At 46.3% G+C, this 15,067-nt stretch overlaps 1 protein-coding gene across 7 annotated transcripts in view; it reads left to right on the forward strand.

Moving 5' to 3' along the window:
- The window catches only part of NTRK3 (neurotrophic receptor tyrosine kinase 3), a 1,080,464-nt gene that overhangs the window by 317,664 nt on the left and 747,733 nt on the right, over positions 1-15,067 (forward strand). The gene's annotated exons all lie outside the window — the stretch shown is intronic.

The following is a 15,067-nucleotide window of genomic DNA, read 5'->3' on the forward strand; positions in this document are numbered from 1 at the left end:
GCCCCCAATGTAATGTTCTGCTGTGGATTTTAAATTAATTACTTTTTTTATTACATTATTTTCAGCTAAAACAGGAAAATCTGCAGAGACAAATCCACACCAAAAAATATGGATTCGACAGGGGGATATGGTTACTGATATCTGCAGAATTAAATAATTGTCAGGAAGTCCGACATATTTGAATGTTGTCTAAGGCTAGACCCAGAGACGAAGCTAGGGGTTTAGCTCAGGGGGATGAACCATCTGAGTGGGCTCCTAACCAGGTATCCATGGTAATAACTATGGCGGCACACCCTAAATTTGGGTATTGGGGAAACTCATTAGATAATCGTGCTGTTACAGGAAATAAATCTTTATACAAAAACCAACACTGCTATTACCACCATATGGTAACCATATAGTGATATATATCAGTCCTGCAGAACACATAATAGATTACTGTGCACTTATCGATAGTGACTCATAGCTGACATCTTTCTGATGCAGTTGTTCACTTTTCCTACATTTTCCATCTGGCCCAGACCAACACAACAACTTCTTCCAGCCATGACTCGCCTGCAGAGATTACAACAAAGATACATGTGACTTCTCACATTTACAGCACCATAGCCATCTATTCCAAACCTGCACGAACTCCTCATCTTGCCGTCACCCCAATCCTAAGCCGCTGCTGCCGCATGTGCTCCTATTACTACACTTGCTGTGTGGCAAAAAACAGTGCTCCTCCTACCTCCAGATATAATAATGCCACCACTGTGCCCTTACATATTAATAATGCATTTTTGTGTCTTCTAGATTTTAAAATTTCTCCCTAGAAAATATTAACGCCCTGTGCAAATGCCCTTTTTAGCTTCTAGAAAGAAATAATGCCCCATGTGCACCCTTGACAATCACAATATAATGCTAACATATTCCATAGCGCTTTACATACATCAGCATCACTGTTACCAATGGGGCTCATGTCGCGGGCGGAGGAGGGGATGCTGCACTCACCCCACTCGGGTCCGGCTGCTGCTGCTTCGCTTGCTGCTTGGAGGTGGCTCGAGCGGTGGGCCGGATCCCGGGGACTCGAGCGGCGCTCCTCGCCTGTGAGTGAAAAGGGGAATGGTTTGGGGGATTTATTGTCCGGGACGCCACCCACGGTTGTGGTGAGGTTGTGACACCACCGCTGCTCTGGACGGGGATCCCGGGAGCAATGACAGGGAGCAGCTTGGATGTTATTTTTCCCCTCCGTGGGTAGGGGGGTTGGTTGTCCCGGGGCCCGGTGAGGGAAGGATGGCAGGTGGGTTACGGGACCTGGTGAGGTGCAGGGTCGCGGGGGCAGCGCGGTGCCGCACGGCACAGTGGTACTCACTCAGCCAATGATGAATACAAAGTCTCCGGTAAAACAAACTGCTGGAAGGACGGGGCCCACAGACGGCTGCGGTGGTTCTTCTCCCAGTAGGTTGGCGGTGACTGCCTTTCCCTGCACCTGTGTTGTGTTCTCGGTTCTGGTGGCTTCCCAACAGTAACCCGCTCCCCAGCTTGGATGGAGGCTGAGGGAGCCCCTTTTGCCTGCAGGCTCTGGCCCTGGGAACTGTAGCCTTGGCGGTGACTGTATTTCCCTTCACGGTTTGAGCTGTTGCCTTCAATCGGGTCTTGACTGCTGGGCAACCCCGGAGGTTCCCTTCGCTAACGGATTTGACCGGTTTTACGGCGACTCCAAGCCTAGTCGGGGTCCGTAGGCCCTGCCGAATGGTGCTGGCTTCTCTTCGCTCCCCGATCCGGTACCGGCGGGCCACCGCCCATCCCCAGTCCTTATGGTTCACGTCAATTAGCCCCTCCTGCAGACGGTCACCACCGTCTGCCAACTTTGCTGTATGTGCCCGGGCCATGCACCCGGGCACGGTCAGTCTCCTCTACTACCACTTCACTCTTCAACTCCCTAACTGATCTCTGACTTCTTTTTCCCGCCTCCAGGACTGTGAACTCCTCGGTGGGTGGGGCCAACAGCCTGGCTCCACCCCCTGGTGTGGACATCAGCCCCTGGAGGGAGGCAACAAGGATTTTTGTCTGACTTCGGTGTGCCTATCCGGGGTGTGGGGTGTGTTGTTGCAGTACCTGTGACGACCTGGCTAGTCCAGGGCGCCACATTCCCCCTTAGTAAAATGCAGACCGTCCGCGGGCTGCCCGTCCATCACCGGTTTTATTTTTGTTAACTGCAAAAGATAGAAAACGGTAAAAACATGTAAAAATCACATTTCACAATGGTACGGCTTCCGCTCTTCTCCCACCCACACAACCTGGCCCTGATGCTGCCCCTAAGAAGTGGGCAGCACCCCTTGACCCCAGTCCAGAACCAAGTTGCCCGAGCGGGTACTGTTTCTTTCAGGGGACCCGCGTCCATGGGGACCCCTGAACCCCCCGGAGGATCGCCACCGGTTATGGTAGTGGCGGGCCTGGGCCATCCCTTTCCTCCAGGCCCATCCTCCAAATCAACCTCTCCGGAGGCGGTAACGGTTTAAGGCAATTATTTACATCCCACAAGTTTGTGGTTGCCCTGCAAGTTCTCAGGCTTGTCCGTAAGCAGTTCCTTACGCAACGGTTGCAGAAAGTCCCTACGGGGACTAGTTGCCGGCAACGGCCGGTTCAATCATGGTTCCAATGAAATAAACTTCGGTTGATCAATCTTATCATTCAAACACTCTTAATTCTACTGGTGGTCCCAACGGGGACATCTTGCAGCGGGGCTCCGCTGCCATTACTGCTCACTCTCGTCCTCCTCACCCGGTCCCGGGTGGAAGACCACAGGCACCATCCCCTCCAGCGCATAGCAGGCGCGATGAGGAAGGGCCGCCCGGTATCCATTATTCCTGCTCCGGGGGATGTAAGTGGCCTCCGCGCCATACAGGGCGACAACTCCCTCGTCCTCCTCTGAAACAGGCTCTGTGTCAGGTCCGAAGTCACTATCATCTGTCCCTGCGCCAGGCGGGTTGCCGCCAGCTGCCGCAGTCTCCAGGCTCACCACTCTTTCGGCTACAGTTACGAGGGGGTGTACGTCAGACGGACCAGCAGCAGCGGGGTGCATGGGCAGGGAAGATGGAGGCGGCATGGGGGCAGGGGTAGACCGGGTCCCTCAGCCATAATGGCCGGTCTCTCTGGGACACAGGGGCGTGGGTCACTCTCCAGCTCCTCCATCATGGCCTCCATTTCGTACACCCGGGCAACCGCAGCTACCTCTTCCACCTCCGCGGTCCACTGCTCCATCAGCAGACATATCTGACTTTGGTAGCGCCGGCAGATCCCCGCCGTTCGGGCCCTGAGCCACGCCGCTGTTCCGGGCACCGGCTCCGTAACCTCTGCGTAGCTGGACGGCGCGGAAATGTTGGTAGCGGTACATTCCAGGAACCAGCAGATTGCAGAGTTCTGGCATCCCCGCTTCCACAGCCGCGGTTTTACATCCGGCTAGACGCCATCCGTCCCCCTTAGTCTTTTTTCGGCTCCTCCTCTACAGGGGCGGGGTTTTGGCTTTCACGCCTCCACTGCTCGAGGAGATGCTCGAGCGGGGATTTTTCGCGCCCAAGATGGCGGCTTCTCAAATTTTTCGGCCAGACACCTCCGGCGGTCACAAGGCGCACCTCTACCAGATGGCAGAGCGGTAAGATCCTGTTCGTGACGCCAAGTTGTCGCGGGCGGAGGAGGGGACGTTGCGCTCACCCCGCTCGGGTCTGGCACTGCTGCTGCTGCTCGGTGGTGGCTCGAGCGGTGGGCCGGATCCCGGGGACTCGAGCAGCGCTCCTCGCCCGGGAATGAAAAGGGGAATGATTTTGGGGATTTATTGTCCGTGACGCCACCCACGGTTCTGGTGAGATTTTGACACCACCGCTGCTCTGGACGGGGATCCCGGGAGCGATGACAGGGAGCAGCTTGGATGTTGTTTTTTCCCTCCGTGGGTAGGGGGGTTGGTTGTCCCGGGGCCCAGTGAGGGAAGGATGGCAGGTGGGTTACGGGACCTGGTGAGGTGCAGGGTCGCGGGGGCAGCACAGTGCCGCACGGCACAGTGGTACTCACTTAGCCAATGATGAATACAAAGTCTCCGGTAAAACAAACTGCTGGATGGACGGGTCCCACCAGATGGCTGCGGTGGTTCTTCTCCTGGTAGATTGGCGGTGACTGCCTTTCCCTGCACCTGTGTTGTGTTCTCGGTTCTGGTGGCTTCCCACCGGTAACCCGCCCCCCAGCTTGGATGGAGGCTGAGGGAGCCCCTTTTGCCCGCAGGCTCTGGCCCTGGGAACTGTAGCCTTGGCGGTGACTGTATTTCCCTTCACGGTTTGAGCTGTTGCCTTCAATCGGGTCTTGAATGCTGGGCAACCCCGGAGGTTCCCTTCGCTAACGGATTTGACCGGTTTTACAGCGACTCCAAGCCTGGTCGGGGTCCGTAGGCCCTGCCGAATGGTGCTGGCTTCTCTTCGCTCCCCCATCCGGTACCGGCGGGCCACCGCCCATCCCCGGTCCTTACGGTTAACGTCAATCAGCCCCTCCTGCAGACGGTCACAACCTTGCTGTATGTGCCCGGGCCACGCACCCGGGCACGGTCAGTCTCCTCTACTACCACTTCACTCTTCAACTCCCTAACTGATCTCTGACTTCCTTTTCCCGCCTCCAGGACTGTGAACTCCTCAGTGGGTGGGGTCAACCACCTGGCTTCACCCCCTGGTGTGGACATCAGCCCCTGGAGGGAGGCAACAAGGATTTTTGTCTGACTTCGGTGTGCCTATCCGGGGTGTGGGGTGTGTTGTTGCAGTACCTGTGACGACCTGCCTTGTCCAGGGCGCCACACTCACAGTCTAATTTCCGTATCATTATATCTGGAGGAAACCCACGCAAACAGGGGAAGGACTCACAAACGTCTTGCAGATGTCCTTGGTGGGATTTGAACCCAGAATCCCAGTGCAAACCTCTGAGCCACGGTACCGCACAATACTCTGAGGTCCCCTATAACCATAATGCTTCTTAAGTGTCAACTTAAGAGTAAGTATTGTCCCCTGAGTCTCCCAATGTATTGCTCCTCTCTAAACAGTGTGATGTTCCCACAGCTCCATATGCACATGACTTTATTAACACATGATCCAAACTGGTAAAAAACACACATGCATTGCAATCCACACATGACTATATCTACGATGTTTTAACAACAGGAAGATGAAAAATCGACCGCAAACAGCTGCTATGCCAAACAATTTCTTTTTTATTCAAGCGTTCTTTTCATCGGTGCAGATAAAAATGCGGGAGGTGACTAGGTCCACCCGTAGAAGTCTGGCTTACAGACGAAACGGCCGTTGTCCTTTGGAGGGACTCGCATCCTAGTCACCTCCCGCATTTTTATCTGCACCGATGAAAAGAACGCTTGAATAAAAAAGAAATTGTTTGGCATAGCAGCTGTTTGCGGTCGATTTTTCATCTTCCTGTTGTTGGATCTCCTAGCTGCTCAATACCGACCAGCACGCTGCGCCTGCAAACCAGCGCTACATGGCAGTCATCAGCACGTGAGCCACTGAACTTGGAGGTAATCTGAGGGCAGGCGGTGCAGGACTTGTTCACTTGTTGCTACAGTATATCTACGATGTTTTGTCCAAGCCAAATACCAGGAAGTATCAAAAGTAATGTAGCTTTATTTAAAACATGACATACCAGAGTCAAAAACGTCAGAAAACTGATAAAACGTCATGTAAAAAAATACACATAAAAACACAAAGTAACCTAATTTATCTAATAGGCAAAGAAATGTTGTTACATCAAAAACTCACCAAAAGCTCACCATGGGAATGTAGCCTTAGAATCCCAACTGACAGCGTCTTAGATCCTTCTAAGACCTCCTTCATTCCATCAACTCCATATGAGTGAGAAAAATCACAGACTTCTTAATGAGGTCTTAATTTGTCAGGTTGTGTCCTTAAGGCCGGAGTCACACTTGCGCGAGTCTTGCATCACATCACCCAGCATGGCCGCACACTCTCCAGACAGGAGTGTGTTGGCTGCATGTAATTCTATGCTGCTGAGATGCTGCTGTCCGGAGAATATCAGGCCGTATTGGGTGATGTGATGCGAGGCTCACGCGAGTCTCTCACAAATGTAAGTCCAGCCTAAAGGGTGTATCTTGCACTTTACCCAGGACTTCATACCACCCAAAAATGTGCTTAAGCACTAACAAGCAAGTAAATCAGCATGACTTCTGCTGCCCCATCTACAGAGCAGAGCGGATGAGAAGCCTCCTCTCTGTTGAGGAACATGTCATTTTATATTTTAGGGTACAGATGCCGGTGATGGAGCTGCTATATGAATGATGGTAGAAATGTCGGGGGAAGCTACTTCAGGCAAATAGTTGGTGATGTTTCCTGAAGTAGCTTCACCAGGGTAACCTCAGCATCTAAAAGAAGTTGTGTGCACATAGCCTAAGCCTGAAAAGTCACATTGCTTCGACCTAGGTCCACACGTTGCACAGTTATTGTGGATTTTACACGATTTCTAAATTAAAATCCCCAGTCGTTTTTTTTTTTTTATAAAATCTACCCATATTTTCCATACCCAAACCTTACCTTTTATGTTTGTTTTTTTGTTTTGAAAACATATAAAAAAAGGTGCCAAAACAACGCCAGGCCAACATTTTAAACTGCAGATTTAGAATTCCCATTGAGTGAATAAATAAAAGCCGCACCAAAAAATATGTCTACTAAAAGAAAATTGAGCTGCTGAGGATTTCAGAGCCACAGGAAAGTCAATTATGTATGTAATTATGGATTCTGCACCGAAAAAATACAGTATATAGATAAGTTTAAGTTAAAACTCATCTGATTTGCTGGTTGTAAAATGCAAAATTTTATGTGCAGAGAATCCGAATGAAAAATATGCACCAAAAGTGTATTGTCTGAACCTGTCCTTAAAGGGATTGTCCACTTTTGGAAAACCTTGGCAAGCCAGCTCGATTTAATAATAACAACCACACTTTACTTACTCTCCCCAGGTCCGATGCTATGTCTCTACCGCCTTCCTGGGTTCTTGGCTACAGTGCTGGTGTCACAATGGTTGCACCAATCTATATTGGCAGAGCCGCTGAGCTCAGTTGTTGCCTGCAGCATCATCAGTATTGCATCCCAAGCACAATGACAGGAGCAGTACCAGAGAAAAGCGCTGGACAAAAATGGGGCTTGTTTTCTTTTATGAGTTAAGATGGCAAGCAAAAGGAGCTACAAACTTTTAGAGGGTCAAAAAAATCCCATGAAAATAGAGCATAATCCCAGATAATGAATAATGCGTAGGGTTTAAAAGTTGTTTTCAAAATACTTTCTTAAATGAAGACATTTCATGGCTGGAAATGTAAACTAATCTATCAATCTGCAGTCAAGGACAGAGGAAAGATGTATCTGCTTCTGTGATTAGATAATAGAAGATTGCCTATACTGCTACATTGCACCAAATTACAGTTATGTGCAAGTAGGAAAGCCGCGTAGATTATCAGCCTTTGATATTAACAACTTAGATTTTACATCACATGATTGTATGGATATGAGATGTCAAAGATGAAGCTTCGCTAAAATATTGGATAATAATAAAATAATACAATTATAGTTGAAATGACAGGTTCAGTGCATTTGAATAAGAAATTTTATTTAATATTCTTCCAGGGAACCTGACAGCTGATACATGGTGTCCATGGATCGGGCAGCATGTATCAGGCTGTGGTTGTATTATTATTTAGCTCTGAAATGCTTCAGCAGTTAACAGAGAAACATAGTTTAGTAGCTGCTGGAAGAGGAGTCAGATAGGAGGGTTCCCGGAGACTTCGACCCAACCACTTCCCTGGAGTGACAGGTCTATCCCTCCCTGCATATGTAGAGAGAGTCATGTCACTCAAAGACAGCAGTGGATAGAATCTGCCAGGGACATTCTACCTGACTCGTCTCCTGGCAGCTATTAAACTATGTTTTTTCTGAAACTAAGTAACTTTTCAGAGCAATAATAATAATAATAATAATTATTATTATTATTTATTATAGCACCATTTATTCATAGACAAGTACAATAATCATGAACAATACAAGGCACAGACTAGACCAGAAGGAAAGAGGATCCTGCCTACAAGGGCTCACAATCTACCAGGGGTGGGTGAGGATACAGTAGGTGAGGGTAGAGCTGATAAAGCAGGTCGTGCAGCGGTATAGTGAACTGAGGGGTTACTGCAGTTTGTAGGCCTGTCTTCTGGTTCCTTTTGAAGGTTTCCACTCTAGGTGAGAGTCTGATGTGCTGTGGTAGAGAGTTCCAGAGTATGGGGGAGGCACGAGAGAAATCTAGTATGTGACTGTGGGAAGAGGAGATAAGAGAGAAACAGAGAAGGAGATCTTCTGAAGATCGGCGGTTGCGTGAAGGTAGGTACCTGGAAACTAGGTCACAGATTTATGGAGGAGACAGGTTGTGGATGGCTTTGTATGTCTAGGTTAGTGTTTTGAACTGGAGTCTTTCAGCAATGGGAAGCTAGTGAAGAGATTCACAGAGAGGAGAGGCTGGGGGATAAGGAGGAAACAGGAGGATTAGTTGGGCAACAGAGTGTAGGATAGATTGGAGGGGTTCTAGAGTGTAAAGGCCGCTTTACATACTGTGACATGGCTAGCGATGTTGCTAGCGATCGCATCCACCCCCGTCATTTGTGCATCATGGGCAAATCGCTGCCCATGGCTAACAATATCGCTAGGACGCGTCACACATACTTGCCTTCCTAGCGACGTCGCTGTGGCCGGCGAACAACCTCATTTTAAGAGGGCGGCTCATGCAGTGTCACAGTGACATCAATCAGCGGGCCACCAATAGAAGCGGAGGGGCGGAGAGCAGCCACATTCACGTCACTCCCACCTTGTTGCCGGAGGACGCAGGTACGTTGTTGTTCGTCGTTCCCGGGGTGTCACACATAGCGATGTGTGCTGCCTCAGGAACGACGAACAACCCGCGTCCAAAATGGGCAACTATATTTTGGAAAGGAACGACGTGTCAACAATCAACGATTTTTGCCATTTTTCGGATCGTTAGCGGTTGCTCGTAGGAGTCACACGCAACAACGTCGCTAACGAGGCCGGATGTGCGTCACGAATTCCTTGACCCCCAGCGATATCTAGTTAGCAATGTCGTTGCATGTAAAGCGGCCTTTAGAATGGAGGCCAGAGAGCAGGAGGTTGCAGTAGTTGAGCTGGGAGATAATAAGTGCATGCTCTTGTGTTTTTTCAGATTCTTGGGAAATATTTTTAAGATGTAGTCAGCAGGAAGTGAAAAGGGCTTGGATGTGTGGTTGAAGGAGAGAGCAGAGTCAACGGTTATTCCCAGGCAGCGACCACGTGGGACTGGGGAGTGCAAACAGCCATTGACTTTGATGGATAGGTTAGGTGGAGTGGTAGAGTGAGATGGGGGAAAGATGATGAGTTCTGTTTTCTCCATATTCAGTTTTAGAAATTGAGCAGAAAAGAAGGATGAAATAGCAGACTGGCATTGTGGGATTTTGGTTAGTAAGGAGGTGATATCAGGTAATCAGAGTTAAAAATATATGGCTGAAATCATACATGGCTGATACATCGGGTTTGGGTATCGAGCTGCATGTATTAGCTGTCAGATTTTCTTTAAAATCATAAGACATGTAAATCATAAAAGTAAACGTGTTGTATCCAGCATGTCTCCATGGAACACCAGTGATTTATTACAGATGAACAACATTATGCAATGAAACTTTGTCAAAAAGCCAAAGAACATGCTTTAGTTGCCTTATGTGGGCAGGGAAATGGAGGAAAACATGCTATTTCTCACCTCAAATAGAGAGTAAAATCTCCAGTTACAAAAAGTGGAAAATCATTAACAAGAAGATCAAAAGGACCCAATCAGTGCTGATTGCAACGTTAGGCAAAAAAGAGTGCTTGTAAAAAAGCCAACGTTGTATCATTTCACATACAGAGCCTGAACACAAATCATGTTTACAATGGCTCATGGCAAGAAACATTACGGGTGGCGGCTTCCAGCGTGCACGCCGGAGAAGGCCTTGCAGAAACAGGTCAAAGATGCTGACAGCAAAAATCAACATATTGTTTTTTTCAAAGCAAAGCTACAAAGTATGGTGGACATGATATTAACTGTTGTATGGATTATAATAGGATAGTATCGAGAATTAAAGCTCCCATTCTCTGCACTTACTGTGCTCCAATATCAGCACAACCTTATAGTAAAAAAGAATTGTGTTTAATTTGTTTTCTATTATATAGAAAGAGATATGCAACCCGGTATTTTTAAGGCCTCCAACACACATCCGTGCCGCCGGCACGTGTTTGGTACGTTTTTGCATGGACCGGCGGCACAGAGACACGTACACCAATGCTACCCTATGGTAGCAGGCGCACACACGTAAAACCACATGGAACGTGTGTCCGTTTGTACATGTGTGCGTTTTCCAACACACTGACATGTCCGTTTTTCTCCGGCATCACGGGTGTAACATGGCTCACACCCGTACCACACGGATGTAGTGTGGATGTGGTCCCATGTGACATGCGCCGGAGAAAACTCACGTGTCAGAGAAAAAAATGACAAACCTTTACTCACCTTCTCCTGCCCTGCTGTCTCTGCCGCTGCTGTCACTGCTTCCGGCCGCCGCTCATTATTCTCATTTAATATTCACTTCACTGCGGCCAGCAGCAGCAGCAGGGAGTCGGCAGGGCTGGAGACCGAAGATCAGCACCCTGGACAGCACGAAGGACCACGTGAGTATGCAAATTACAGGTTCTCCGTGTGTTATCGAGGATAGCACACGGAGAACACACGTGGCCCGCACACACATACTTACCTACACGCAACACGCAGGGAAAATACGTGTCTCGCGGCACGTACGTGATTTTCACGTGAGTGTGGCAGAGGCCTAAAGGGAACCTGTCAGCCCTTTTGTCCTCCAACCAGCAGTATTCACATGTGTATGCCAAAATTTCCTGCCTAACCAGCCCTGTATAATGCTACTTACTAAAATCAATGTTTTATTGTTTTTTTTTAAAAAAGCAATTTTTAAATTGGCACTGTTCCTATGGTAATTAGGCCTTTGACTACTCCAAAGGGCATTAATACCCCAGACTAGTCAGCCTTCTTTCCATACTATCATGCCATTGTGGGTGTGATAACATAATTTCCATGAGCCGGAAGCACCGCAGATCCTGGAAATATTTTGCATGGGTATGCCATATTTCGCCAGCGTTACTGCGCCATTGAATGTGGGTGTACATGTCCCGGACTCTGAAAGGAGTACTGAGCGTAATTTGAAGAACACCTTCTGCACTATCGATCATGTCCAGTGCACCTGTCTGAGGCCGGGGCATGTACACACGCCTTCTGAGGCGCACTGAGGCTGCCAAAATGAGCCTCGTGCATGCACAAGTATTGCAGGAGCTGCGGTGATGCCCTGTTGGTGTGAAATCATATTATCACACCAACAGGGCAATGATAACACGGGCCTACTAGTCTGCGGCAATGCACCATTGACTACTCATTATTAAATATCATAGGAACAGACTCTTTATAAATTATTTTTTAATCATTGAGTTTCGTAAATAGCATAATACAGGGCTGGTTAGGCACGGTATTTTAGTGTATACGAGTTAATATTGCTGGGTTGGAGGACATAACGGACCTCAGAGAGTCCCTTTAAGCAAGTTTTGTAAAGAACTGCAATTTCTCCTGATAAAATACATTGTCATGACAAAACGTGCAATTCATTTAGAAACTGGTGGATGGCAACATATAAAGTAAATACCTATTTTAAAATCATGTTTCTTTTAACCCCTTTACGACATTCATCACACATGTACGGCGCAAGTTGGAAGCGGGTGTATGGAGTGGGCTCACGGGGTGAGCTCACCCTCTACACAGTACGTGATGGCTGTGGGTTAAGGCCAGGACCTGCTTTTAACAACCACGATTGCTAACCTGTTAAATGCCGCTGTCCAACTGTGACTGCAGAATTTAATGTGTTGGCAATAGGGCGTGTCATTATAAGCGCCCATCAGCACACCCATGACGTGATCGCGGGTCACCCATGGTTCGCTATGACAGCAGGGGTCTGCTGAAGACCTGGTGCGCTGGTCATAGCAGAGCTCCTTTTAAATCTGTCACCAGGCTTCCAAGTAGTCTGTGGTATTACTGTAAACAGCACAAGAAATTAGACGATCGAAAGTTATAGTCTCTTAGGGGGACTATTAAGAACAGTGAAAAGTAGAAAAAATGTTTTTAAATATGAAAAAAAAAAAAATAACCTCAAAAGTTCATATCACCCTCCCTTTTGTCTCATTAAGATATAAAATACACATATGGGGTAACACCACTATCAGTCCAATCTATCAAAAAATAAAATTAATTAACACAACCGGTAACCCAAAAAAATAAAGAACACAAAATATGAGGTTGTTTTGGTTGCTGCAATACCACAAAAAAATGCTGTAAAAAGTGATCAAAGTCTCATAACTATCCCAAAACAGAATCAATAAAAACATTGTCTAACCCTACAAAATAAGCCCTCACACTGTTCCAGCGCCTGAAAAAAGAAAATGTTACGGGTATTGGAAAGTAGCAACAAATCCCCCCAAATTATTTAGTAAAATTCTGGTGTATTTCATCACTGATATAATAAAGAAAACTGGACATGTTTGGTATCGTAATCATATTAAAAGAGGGGAATCACTGAGGTAATTTTTACCACAGACCTCACAGTTGAGGCACATCAAAATGCTAATTAGACAGTATGATTATGCCTTAGGCTACTTTCACACTGAGTTTGTCCCTATGTTCAGTGGTCCCATCGGGGCATCCGTCCTCCCCTCCCCCCCGCAAAATGTGTTTCAGATGCATGTGTCAATGGGGCCATGGACTATAATGGAGCAGACTCCGTTAGCGTGTGCTCTGTCTTGCACCATTTTCGGGTATACTGTATACGTTTTCTGCAGGCGGATACCGAATGTAGTCTACTACATTCGGGTGTTCGCCTCCTGAAAACGTATATACCCGAAAATGGTGCGAAATCAGAAACATAAATCGGCACAGATGTTACGATATGAATGTGTGCAGTGATAGCATAATCTAATTTCATTTTTTGCGATGTAGCAAGTCCTACCTGTACAACTGCTGCTACTCTGTATATTGCATTATATGTGCATAGCTCATTGCTAAATAAGGGGTGGACTGCCCATATGGCGTAGGTGCGCCTTGATAACAACATGTGACTGTTAGGTTAAACTGGCTATCTTTGTTTCAGTTCTGTTGCACTGTATTGTGCTGTATTTTTGCATTCACTTGATTTTTTTACTTGGCCACTGTGTGGCAATATTATATATCAGAGGTTGCCCTGATGCCTTAATTAATCTTTTAAAGTTTGCTTTGCACCTTTATTCTCCAGTCATGCCGCTTTCTAGTGTAGCTTAGTCAGGTAGCTGAAGACTACAAAGAGTTAACACTGACATTTTTTTTATAGATTGATTTACCTGATTCATGTGGAAGCTGCACTTGGTATATAACGTATAGTTATTTTAGTTATTATGATATGATTTTTATTATTATTATAGACGGAAATGTGTTTCAGCCATTCTCATGCAATATCTGTAAATATTTAAGGGGAATCTGCTAGCGTACTTGGGTATTTTTGCATATGCAGGTTGTGGTATGGCAGTAAAGACATTAGTCCACTCATAAAAATATAACCTTTAATCTTCAGACCAGTTAAAAAAATCTACAGAAGAAAACGTGCACAAAACAGGCTGTAACTGCACTTGGGCTGATTCTCCCTAGTGCACTGACACGCCTCCAATGCACTTTCAGCCTAATTTGCATATGGTTTCTACACTAGATTTACTCTGACTGGTGAATCAGATGTTACAAAAAAGTATCACTTTTAATGAAACTCAAGAGTCTATACGGTAATTCCTTTTCTGCCATATGTAAAATGTGCCAACAAGGTCCATTTAACCCCTTCACCACCTGGAATTTTTTTGTTTTTCATTTTTGTTTTTTCCTCCTCTTCTTCCAACATCCAGAACCTTTTTTTATCTTTCCATCAATATAGCTATATAAAATCTTGTCTTTTGCGGGACGAGTTGTCCTTTTCGATGACAACATTAATTCCATTCCATATTGTACTGGAAAATAGGGAAAAAAAAATTACAAATGTAGTGACATTGCAAACGAAGTGCTATTGCGCAATGTTTGTGGGGTTTTTTTTATTAACCATGTTTACTACATGATAAAAGTGACATAGGAATATGATTCCCCAGGTCAGTATGCATTTGTAGATACCAAATATGTATAGTTTTACTTTTATCTAAGTGGTGGCAAAAAATTCAGAAGTTTGTAAAAAAAAAAAAACAAAAAAAAAAAAAGCTCTTTTGTCGCCATTTTCCGAGACCAATCGTATTCAAATTTTTCGGGATTTGGGGCTCAGTGACGTTTATTTTTTGCGTCTTGAGCTGACATTTTTAAACAAACTATGTTTGGATTGATAAGATGTTTTCATCGCCTGTTATTGCATTTTAATTCAATGTTGTGGCGACAAAAAAACATGGTGCTTTGATTTTTTTCTCGCTATTCACCTTACCAATCAGATTAATTGATTTTATATTTTGATAGATCCGGCATTTCTAAAAGCGACAATATCAAATATGTGTATTTTTTTATTGGGGCAAAAAGGAGGTGATTTGAAATTTTAGTTTTTTTCATATGTATAAATACATTGTTTTCTTTACATTTTTTATTGATTTTTCTAGAGATGGTATGCCTGCACTATCCTGTCACTCCTGAGCTCTGCCGGCATTCACAGGAAGTGAGTCATGACAGCAACAGGCGTCATCAGCTGACCACACACTGTTATGGCAACCCATTGGCGCCCCATGATTGCGTCACGGGGCAGCCAATGGTGGCAGGGAACAGTTCGATCCATTCCCGAGAGCATTAGATTGCATTGTGAGAGTTTGTACCAATGGGTACAAACCAGCATAGGTAAAGCGTGCACAGCTAGTCAAATAGGTATTAAATT

Source organism: Anomaloglossus baeobatrachus, chromosome 4 (genome assembly GCF_048569485.1).
Source record: "Anomaloglossus baeobatrachus isolate aAnoBae1 chromosome 4, aAnoBae1.hap1, whole genome shotgun sequence".
NCBI classification, from domain to species: Eukaryota; Metazoa; Chordata; class Amphibia; order Anura; family Aromobatidae; genus Anomaloglossus; species Anomaloglossus baeobatrachus.